We start from the raw sequence: 11,884 nt of genomic DNA on the forward strand, positions 1-11,884 counted from the left end.
TTAAGGTTGAATGATGTGTGTGGCTTAACGACAACAATGGAACTTGGGCTTTTTATGATGATCTGTAATTGACCTCCAGGTAAAAAAAGAGGAAAAAGCCAATATGTTAAACTTATTGGCTCAAGTTTCTTTGTTGACTTTGTGTGAGAGTCACTGGAGGTAGGCCTCCATGACAGAAACGTTGCTTCGATTTTCAAACGTTTCTTTTGTTGCGTTCAAGTTGGCAATGTGCAGGTTTCTTATGTTATTGTTGATGTCACCTGCTGCTCTTTGCGTCACTGAAATGATGTGCACACACACAAATAATCAGAAAAATAGACTTACACACTACAACATCCACAGTGTTAATTTAACTACTGTATGTGAGTGTAAACATTTAAAACATTGGTGACCCGTAAGGTCACAAACGTTTTCTCTCACAGAGGATAACATTGTCCAGAGGATAACATGTGTGTGTGTACGTGTTTCTCTCACTTTCTGTTTGTGTGTGTGTTTTGTAAATAATGTTTTGTCATGGTGCCTTGTGTACCTTTGGCCAAATGACGACACAGAGAGCCCTGTGACGTGTGGGGGGCACCTTTCTTTTGTGCACAAATAGCATAACATCCCCCTATCTGTTGCTAAGCAGTTGGCCTGGGTGATCATAGAGGTTTTCCAGCTTGTCTAAACTCATTAAAGAGTCATGTTGGTGTGCTCAGTGCAGTTATTCTGTATGTTAAGATGGAGAGGAGCTGTGTGTGTGTGTGTGTGTGTGTGTGTGTGTGTGTGTGTGTGTGTGTGTGTGTGTGTGTGTGTGTGTGTGTGTGTGTGTGTGTGTGTGTGTGTGTGTGTGTGTGTGTGTGTGTGTGTGTGTGTGTGTGTGTGTGTGTGTGTGTGTGTGTGTGTGTGTGTGTGTGTGTGTGTGTGTGTGTGTGTGTGTGTGTGTGTGTGTGTGTGTGTGTGTCCTGAAGCCAGCCAGCATCCCAGTGCTGTGCTACTGTAATGCTGTTCTTGGCAGGAAAAACATAAGCAATAGGATCAGGAGAATAGTCCTCTAAATACACAGACATATTTTCATACAGACACATCAAGTCCACCATGCATGCGCACGGGTATATATACACACACACAGACACATGCATGCATGCATACACACAGATACATAGGATATACGTACTGTATGCATGTTTGCTGGTACTATATGGTACAAATCTCCTTTCCTCTCCGTTCCTTCTCTGTCCTCGGTTTCCTCTTTCTGAATACTCCATGCCATATCAATGCCTCTTAATGATGAGTGTGTGTGTAACATTTTAGGACGGCTCCTCTCGTCTGGTGCCAAGATGTGCCAACAGGTTCAGACTCTGTCACACACAGCACATCAACAGCACTCTGGCTCATATACAAACTGTAACACACATTTAGCGATGGGAATCGAGTGATTCAATGGTTGGGAATGGTTGGGTGGCCAGTGTGAGACAGCTTCGTCATCAGCGCTGACAGGCTGTCAACTTATTCAGTTGAAGTGAAAATGCCTTTTTTAAGTTGGACTTGATACAGTTGCATGTCTTGCTTAGAGATGGATGAATTGCCTCTGTTGTGATTAGTCAGGTTGTATATTGCTCTGAAGAATGTATACAGAATGTGACATGACACTTCAGTTCAGAGAGGATGTATAGGTGTGTGCATGACACACACACACACACACACACACACACACACACACACACACACACACGCACACACACCTGTCAGTGTGAAATATGACAGTGGATGCATTTTCCAGTGATCACCAGTGATAGGCAATATACCATCATGCCTTTAGCTGGTGTCACTGGTCCCCAGATGACTTTGAAGTTTATTCAACTAATGAACTAGAATACTGTCTTTCCTTGTTCATGTCAATGTATATCATATAAAAAAGTAGTAATCTATCAGGTATTTTCTGGTATATTCTATTTGGTATTTTTCTAGTAGTTATCATTGCAGTGTTGAAGATCGCAGGTGTCGTAAATGAATAAAAAACTCTGTGGTTGTGTTCTAACCATACCGCAGTCAGAGGAATGTGTGTTTGTCAGGCACAAACCCCCTGCAAAGATGATTGCTGGTACCCTGTAGGGCCTACAGGGTACCAGCAGTCCAGCAATGATCTCTGCAGTGTAGGCCTACAGCTCAACAAAATGCACACATGAGCAGGACCACAATGGAAATAAGCACTCACGCTTTTTTTTGCATTTTATACTTTTGTACAAAGCATATCTGCAGCATTTCTGTCAGGCTGATCAGGCTGTGGAACCGCCTTACCACAAAAACTATATTTAACTGGAATAGAAGATGTAATCCTCCATGGATAAGAGAGGCCTCTTCAATCTTCTCACTTTCTAAGTTAAATGTATTTTATGAATAATCTTCATTGTAATATAACGGTCAATCATAAATTGTCAATATTACCTCCTACTAGTTTGCACTCTTCAGACACATGCAGGCAGACAGACAGATACAGAGATCTCCATATATGGAGACAAAAGGGACACAGAGAGACGGTTAAAACGCGTGCTATGACAACGGTATTGCATATAGGTTCCCAAATAGCATCGTTCCCAAGTAGGCTGGTGGCCGACAGGCACAGGTTTAGTCAGGAACAATGGAAGGTGGACATTTGGAAAAAAGCTAAATTAAGAAATGATGTTAAATTCAAAGATGACTATATCACTGAACCTTATGTTGAATTTAATTTGATTAGGACAGAGGTCCCTCTGCATTACTCCTGGCATTGTGTTCCTGAGGAGCAGCGATTGTGGGGAGGCATACTTTGGTCCCACGGACCATTGGTTTGACGGAGCATTGGTCCGATTCGGGGTTAGGTTTAGTTGTGCTGCCCCGTGCTCGCGGTTATGTTTAGGGTGAGGGTTTGGGGTAGGTAGTCGATGGGACCAATGGATCGGACCTATCCCCCGTCGGACAAAAGGCATGCACTCGCGATTGTGTGTTCTTTGTGACCTGGGAGTTGTGGAGGATGAGTTGCATTTAGTATTTTACTGTCCACTGTACCATTTAGTCCATGGGCTCAGACCAGAGTTTTTACTAGTGAGGGACATTCAAGGTGGCAAATGCTATCATGTTTTTTTTTAAAGGTCTATATCCCTAGATAATATTTCAACATGATAAGTTCCCAAGTGTTATAGCTTAGTTGCTGTTATCAGCCTTCAAAGACACCAACTATAGCTTCACAAAATGAAAAATCGCCTCATTACACACAGTTATCTGTCTTTCACTCACTTTAACCAATGAACATCATCATAATCATCACTGTCATATCAATATAAATTCTTCAGTATTCATCATCTTCATCATTATCATCACATAATCAATGAGTTTCACTTCAGGTTTGTAGCTTGCACATTTCTGTGCTTTAATTTGTTGGCAAGGCAGGAGCACACACTTGCAGGTCATAAGTTCCAGCACAGCCATTTGTGCTGTTGCCCTGCCCCCCCCCCCCCCCCCCCCCCCCCCAGATATGTCAGATCAACATATGGAATAAATTCTGTACTGGCCATATATGAAGCATGTCTTGAGTGTACAGGGTTTCCACTGCGTGAAAAGAGGAGTTAACGGGCAATTATGGTGTGATGTTACAAGTAGAAACAAAACACTAAATTCCACTATAATCTTTGGCCTTTGTTGGCAGGCGAAAACATTCAGTGGTTGCATTCTGGTGGCTGATCAACATAACCAAAGTCATATAGTCCTCTTCTGGTTGGACAGCATTTTGAGTATGACCTTGCTCTCTCCTCCAAATAATGTCCACAAGGCCTACAGTGACCCAATGGCACAGGGATCTGATTCTTATTGAACATGAAATGTACATTGATGAATTCTTGTCTTTTAGAGGGGAATCTGACGTAGTTTCATAGCACATTGAGAATAGAAAGGTGAAGTTCCCCAAGGCATTGAGGGAATTTTGGATTACTGGCTTATCTTCCTCCAGGATTTTATTGTAGTAACATGGCACCGCTGCTTCAAGACTGTTATCAGTGTTTGCCATTCGTAGAGCTGCAATCAAATGCAAAGCACGAAGACCTCTGTCAAAGGCTTCTCAGATGCCAGGATTGAGTTATATGCTGACCAGATATCCAGGTGTGGTGGAGGTAGGACTGCTGTTTCCTCAGATCTTTCTGAGGGCAAGTAGTCATTTCAATAAGTAGTGACATCTGTTGACATGGTGTCCACGACTGGGACATCCTCAGCTGTGCGCATGAAGACTTGAAAGTAGCCAGACCAGACATGCTTAATTCCTTCAAGGCTTGAGTCAGGATTAAAGTAATCAAGGTTAAATAACTTAATGACAAAACATTATTTTATGGACATCAAAACAGACTTAGACTGTAAGATCCTTCTCAATAAAGGTAAAGCAAAACACATCATAGCTATTTATGGGTTTCAGCCTAATTATTTCATAATTTATGCAAATATGCTAAATGACAAAAAGTTGAATAATTTAGTCATGGCAAGATACACATTTCAGGACATGTATAGACTCAGTCTTATTTTGACCTCATTTCTTTCACCTTATGCAAATTATGCAAATTAAAAAGGTGGCATGATTGCACTATATCACAAACATAGACTTAGACTCTTAGATCACCTTTCTAAATTAAGTAAAGGAAAGTTATAGTCATTTCTTGTTTTTGGGATTAATTAGCTAATTATGCTATTAGTACTATTATACTGTAGGCCTACATGTTTATATATGCTTTTATAACATACTTTTATATGTCATAGCATTTGTATGTGTGTAATTATAAGTGTGAATCAAACTTAATTGTAACGTATACCATCAACAGTAAACTGCACAAAATCCTATACTCTGCATATAATGGGAGTTAATGTGGAAACAATGATTGTCCCAAAAAAGTATTAAAGCTACTCTTTTGAAAATGTCTCAAAGTACTTATATGGACCCAACAAACAAAATGGTAGCAAAGAGATTTTGCCACTAAAAATGTCCCTCACTTCTGGTCTGGCCCATGGACTAATTATGTAAGAAATTCTTAATTTTAAAGAAATTCCAGGATAAGAATCCAGAATTGTTTTTGATGTCTGAATGTTTAAGAATCCAGAATTGTTTTCGATGTCTGAATGTTTATGTTAAGTTGGCTGTACACTAGGAAGTTCTTGTTTTAGGAAGATTCATAGAGAAGGCATGGCAGTTGAGTTGGAGAACGATCCATAACTCACAGCCTGGACAATCAACATGTGTATTCTGTTTGTGGTGTATCTTGGTATATGTAAATGTTGTGTGTCTTGTAAGCCCATGCAGGCTAGGCAACTTGTGGTGCAGGGCACTATAATAAGAATATCTATCTGTCAATACAAACGTCAATCAATTAGAAAAAGTACCACAAATAAGCCTAACCCCTGTCCCTTTACCATTGTTATTAACCAGCATACAATCACAAACAATACAAATTAATTTGCCAGGCCCTCCCCATGGGGCCTGGCAGAACTCCAGAAGTGTTTCGAATTGGACTGAGATTGGATCTTTGAATGAGCAATGTCTTGCTCTTTTAATGGACAACTTGCTGCTGCCACATACTGTATACCAGGGCTGCCCAAAAGGTAGATCGTGATCTACCAGTAGATCACACAGGCTGTGCAGGTAGACCACATGACATGCAGCCTAAAATATATAATTTAAATAAAAACAAAAACTATTTTTGTCATCTCCTACTTGAATTAAAGTGACTTCACTTGATTAATTTGATTAATAGACAAAAAAAGGAAGCTCAAACCCAAAATGCAATACTTTGTGTTTGAGTTTCGCACAAACGTCAGTATTACTTTTCTTTTTTTTACTTTTTCTTTTCCATTTCCCCCTCTATTTCCCATTTCAAGTGTGTTTGTCTAATATGTAACTATTTTCAACAATGGGAATATGCCTATATAGTGGGTAGATCTGGTTGAGCTGGTCATTTTGAAAGTACATCTCAAGTCTAAAAAGTGTGGGCCACCCTTGCTGTATACACTTAGTGCACTCTTCACCTTTTAGAAATCAGAAAACAATTAAGCACATTCTTTTTACTCAGCTGTTGGCTACATCAGACACAGGAATTACTGTGTACATATAATGTAAAGGAGTACGGTAGATGGCATTTTATATGCCATAATTGAAAGATAATTTCCCGGAGGTCTGGACCCACAGTTGACCAGCTGTGTCTCTTTCAGTCAGCCCCCACTTTCCGCTCGTCCCACTAATTCCTAATAAACTACTCATTGGAGTGTTCACCCGTGACATTGCTGTGCCCGTGCCAGGGCCATGCATTGGCTGGAGACATTTGTTGCCACAGGCTGAGCCACTCTGTGTGATTTCTAAATATCTACCTAATAGTGTCCAAGAATGTACTCTTGATCCGGCTCCATATTATGCCTATTAGGAGTTTTATTTTGTCTCTGTGTGCCAGCTTCTTTTCATGGGCTTCTAAGGACAATGTAATTTGCATTCCAGGCCTCGGTGGGGACACTGGGGAGGGAGACGTTTGGTTGTTCTGAATCATCTGATATAATTGCTGCTGAGAGCGTAACTGCCGATTCTATTTAATTCTAACGAGGGCCTCTGGTGAAGTGTTTTCTCCAAATTAGGGGAATCGGTTGAACAGACTCACGTGAGCATTTTCAATATAACAGCTGTTAAAAAACCAACAATTTAGTCGGTCATAAATCTGTTTTGAATCCTTTCCCTGGTAGCAGATCAGTAAATGTTATCGTAGGTCCCTACTGGTTTTGAGTAAGATGCAACATTTTTCCTTAAACATAATTTTTTTCTCAGTGGTAGGGTGCTTTGACAAAATGCTCAGATACTAGAAGTAGGCTGCAGTTATGAGGCTAAAAGCTTTTTCGACAATGAAGCACACCAAAAAAGAGAGGTATGATAATTGTCTAGGCAACAATAAAATATGTGACCTTATATGTCCTTTGGGCTTTCTGGTGCGGTATAAAAAACCATAATTCTAAAGAGTGCACGTAATCATTACTTTACATATGTGAAGGATCAATGGTTATCTTGTAATTCCATTTTCCTCTCTGCAGAATTTGCTGAGACATCATCTGCTGGATGGATAGGGAACCAAGTATAGAACCGCTAGTGCGTAATCATGCATCCCCAGCTGACTGTGATGATGTATTTCCTCCCAGGCTCTGCAGGATATGATGCTTTTTAATTGTGTGTTTCCTGCCTTTTTGACTCTCCCATAAGATAGACACGCACGACACACACACACACACACACACACACACACACACACACACACACACACACACACACTCATGCACAAAAAGCACACACAAGCACAAACCTATGGACACACAAACCTCAGGTTCAATATTTCCCCATGTACATATTGCATCTGTATTGTTTATACTGGACCTCCGTTATTGCTCTGCACACATTCCTCTAGCAAACAAACACACACTGTGGTGACCTGGGGGATAGCCGTAATATACAACCGTCAAGTGGCCTTATTTGGAGATATAGAAAGGTCACCTGCCATGTTCACATTCCTGACATTGCTCCGCACCATAGATAAATATCCCAGGAGACTTGTTCCATATGCCTTCCGCTGTTTATCTGCCATGGTCTCGGACAGAAATTGCTAATGATTGCCCCTTGGCTCACTCAACACAACACAGAGGCACCCGGCAACACCACTCCCTGTCCTGTGTCGTCTGTGAGAGTCTGAACTCGTCAAGGATGTTTTCCTGCAGCCGTTTCTGATTGACTGTTTGTAAAGGCCTGTCACGATGGCTAGCGGCCTTGTTTTTTTTTTTTTTTTCATGAGTACTTTGTTTATGACCACTCCAAACGCTGACTTCACATTTTGGTGAACACCCTAAATGTCACCTCTGCTATAGCCCTGCAGCTCATTCCTGTGAACATTTTGCATCATGAGTTATGAGGTTACAGCAAGAGGGAGAGACAGAGGTGTAAGAGATGGAGGCAGAGAGAGAGAGAGAGAGAGAGAAAGCTGAGAGAGTGTATTAAAGGGAGGATTGGTCCAGACCTGCACAGCTTTGAACAGCTCAGCCAGATCTAGGAACGCACAATTAGATGAGTCTCAAATACCGGCATTCGCTGCAATGAGACTGGGTGTGGATCAGGGCGTAGCAGTCCCAAGTGAAATACAAGAAATACCCTCTCACTATGGGCACTTATTTGCACACCACCACCTCCAGGTGTTGTATTCCACACCCCTGGCACGGCATTATCGCTCATCTGAAAAAATCCCGGCATTGTTGACATCAGGTGTAATGGTTTTACTGAAGGACATGCACTGATGCACCACACCTCATTTGCTCTATATAGCTTAATCTCCGTCGGATGCCCTGCCCACCGTCTGCAGTGAATTTGGCCTGAGGTGCTGGTTTTTCTGCCTGGCTGGTCGAGGTAGTATTTGTGGCCCTCGGGGTGGGAGCTTTTTGCGCTGGGTACCGGGGATGAGTTGGAAGATGCCCTAAATGCCTGCTTTCAGTGGGAATTAAATGCATGAGTGAACTGTCTGTTTCTCTGGCCACCTGCTCCTATGGCTCCTATAAGAGAGCCATTGTGAGGATGTCAGTGATTCTCAATCTCTTTTCATTTCAACGACCCCCCCATTTGTACACTTTGGAACTTTGGACACTTTGCAATTTGTACACCATTTGTTATATTCATTAAGTCGGGGGCCCCCGTAAACCACCTCAAACTAAGCTGGGGGTCCCCGGATCCCATGTTGAGTTCCACCAGATCTAAGGTACCATAGAGTTTCATGTTATCTCTAATCATCACTTGGGTTTGAAATGCAGCTATACAATAGGCCATAGGGAACATGTGCGCCTCTTTGAGACACTGCAGTGTTTACCAAAGGCTGGGGATATCTCGATGAGAACGTTTCAGTGTTCGCTCCCAGAAATCCTTTTGTCTGCTAAGACTGTGTGTCAGGCAGATAATCGGTCAGGTGTTTAGTGAAAGCTCACATATTTGTGGTTTTCTGTTTTCTATCCTCTGCTTTTGACGTTGTATAAAAAAGTATGGCCCATATAGGTTCCCATTGTTTTTCTGACTAGACTTGTTTGCTCCTACAAAAGGAAATGTAGGCATTTCCTAAAGTTTATTTTACAGATATTCTCATCTGCTTTTTGACAGCGTCTATTGTGACTCAATAGGCAGCGCTGAAAACCAGCCGAACAAAGGCAAAGATACTGGCATTTATCCACGTCTCCTGCCTCCTGACCCAACATTAGGGTACAGTAAGTCTATACTGGGGTATTTACTGGTTTTTAAACGTATTAAACTTACCAAACTATTTATGGATGGTGGCCTATGCTGTGTATGGAAACTGCCTGACATCACGCGGAACGTGACCTTCTGGGGAAAAGATGTACGGTACATCACTGAGTCCGTTTTTGGAATCACAACATTCTGTGACTTCCAGCGTGACTGCAGGGCTCAATAAAAAACATGATGAAGTCCTCCAGCTTGGGTGCAGGCTTAATTGGTTTTCCTCCCAGGATGTAGTGGTCTGTGCTAAATGAAAAATGACATTTCTGTCGATGCTTTGAAACGATACTCTTGATTTGTCGTTGCATTTACAACTACACCACACTAAAAAGCAATCAAATGTCTGACAATCTCCGAACTGTTACTCGTTATTTAAAGCGATTGTTTACTGTCACCCATGTTTTCTCCACATATAAAACAATGCACCACATACAGTAACCATTTAATTGAATGCAGAATTGCTTATTTTTTGTTTAATTCCCCCCGTTTGCTGAAGTATATGACTGCATCGATATTGTGATTATGTGACACGTGATGTTTTATCAGATATGTCATTTTGTCCCTTGCAGTGGACTATGGTTGATAGAAACCAGGCTATCGGAGCCACTGTTGATGTGGTTGCTAGACAGCAGTGGGATACAGCCCGAACCTCAGAATGATACCAAGAACTGTTCCAGGGTTATGACCCCATACAGAAGAGATACAAATGGAAACTGAAAGCAATTGGGAAATGTTTTGACATGGTCTCGTCTCAAGGATCATATCGAGGGTTTGGCTATGAATTCTGTCAACCTTCATGATAAGTTCCAGAAGGTGTGTCAATACTGTATAAGTGGTTGCATTTATTTAAAATCCTTTATTGAGAGAGGATATGCCTTGTTGCTCTCACAGGTCTGATGGGCTGTCAGCTGCCCAGTTTGAGCTATTTAACATGCTTGGGTCATCAGGATTAACTTTTCAGACAAGTTGTCGCTTTAATTTCATCTGCTCCAGCTTCCCTGAGGACACTCCATGTTTCCAAAATGGATGTGTGTTGTTGCTTTGTCTTCACGAGTAGCCTACTCACCCGACCGTTTCCTGGAGTGGGTGACAGGGCTTGAAATCCTTGTCAGATTTTGAGCAGCACGGGTGGAATGAAATTATGATTTGTCACTCATGATGTGTTTTGGTGGTTTTATTTCGTTTCACATCGACGCCGATGGAATTCCTATTTAGGAATTATCTGGGAATCTCTCCAATTAAGAGGTTTGCATGTGGATGGATATTAAAACAAGACTTTATAATTTGCTTAAAAGTGGGGTCTCTACAATTCTCTAATAAGACTTGCAGTGTCTCTGGCTTTGCCGGGCGCTTCAATAAGCAGTGTTGGGAAGTGGGAAGCCGGTAGAGTGCACTTGTTGAAGCAGCAGAGATTCCTAATTTCCTACTAGTTGATCGGGGAGGGAATCAGGGGGGAGATAGTGTGAACGTCTTTGCGCATCATCTGATGAAACAGACAGACAGACAGACTACAGTAGCTGCGTAGCGGCGGCTAAAAATACTTGTTGACCTCACACGAGAGGTACACATACCTGTAATAGCCTGTTTTGCACTGTACACCTTGTGTTTCCCTCATTTCACACCAACCCTACAGGCCAGTCTCGCCTGCGGAGGGTCATGAGGTCACAGTGTCAGAGCACTGTCACAAGAGGAACAAGCAAGGTGCCTAAACCGGAATACCAGAACTATAATGAGAACATGCTTATGTACCCAGCTGCTCACCCAGTGGAACACCAGAGCAGAACTTGGGGCCAGAGGTGATGATCATAGGGGAGAACGGGGGCTGGCAGGTCTGCCTGCATGGGCCACAAGACACAAGGCTGTGATTGCTGGACCTCACTGAGACCAGTGCATTTATGTGCCATTAGAGAGTCATCCTTACGTCCTTACTTACTTTGATAAATTCTGGATTTTAAGGCTGCTTGGACTGATCAGAGCAATGGTCACGAGTTATGGCCATTTCAGATGTTAGACACTGCTAGCTGTAACGCTGCTGTGCCCCATATGTGTGCAATTTCGTTTTTATGTGGTGTTACTATTGTCACGGCAGACTCCATGTTTGGTGAGGGTTGGAGCCTGTGGCCCCGGGGGGCCCTTAACGCCTGTGGTCCCGTGGAGCCCTTAACGTGCCGCCCGGGGGCAACAGGGGTTCTCAATCTTTTCTAACTTAAGGCCCACCCGGGTATGCGTCAAGATGGTCAGGACCCTACTGAAATAACATTTACATAATAAATAAATAAAGGAGCATTATTCTGCTTTTCAGGTTTGTATAATTATGCTCATCTTTTTCTGACGAGGTTAGTCTATGATATAGATTGAATTTAGGCTGTTTTTCCAGGGTATGGGAAATGGGCACATAGTCTGCTGACCAGCACTGTGCAAATCAGTGTGACAGGCCTGCAAATCACATTTGTGAAGTCTAATTTGTCTAAAATTGAAATATAAAACATGAACGTCTCTTTATCTATACATTTTGATTAAGAGTTTAAACTATTTGGGCAGCACATCCGCAACCCACTAGGAGTTGCTCTGAGGGCCCACTACTTGACAATGGTC

At 42.2% G+C, this 11,884-nt stretch overlaps 1 protein-coding gene across 1 annotated transcript in view; it reads right to left on the minus strand.

Moving 5' to 3' along the window:
- srsf5b (serine and arginine rich splicing factor 5b) overlaps nt 1-11,884 on the minus strand; it is a 327,173-nt gene that overhangs the window by 169,758 nt on the left and 145,531 nt on the right. The window lies entirely within an intron of this gene.

Source organism: Protomyctophum parallelum, assembly GCF_964188405.1.
Source record: "Protomyctophum parallelum genome assembly, chromosome: 19".
NCBI lineage: Eukaryota > Metazoa > Chordata > Actinopteri > Myctophiformes > Myctophidae > Protomyctophum > Protomyctophum parallelum.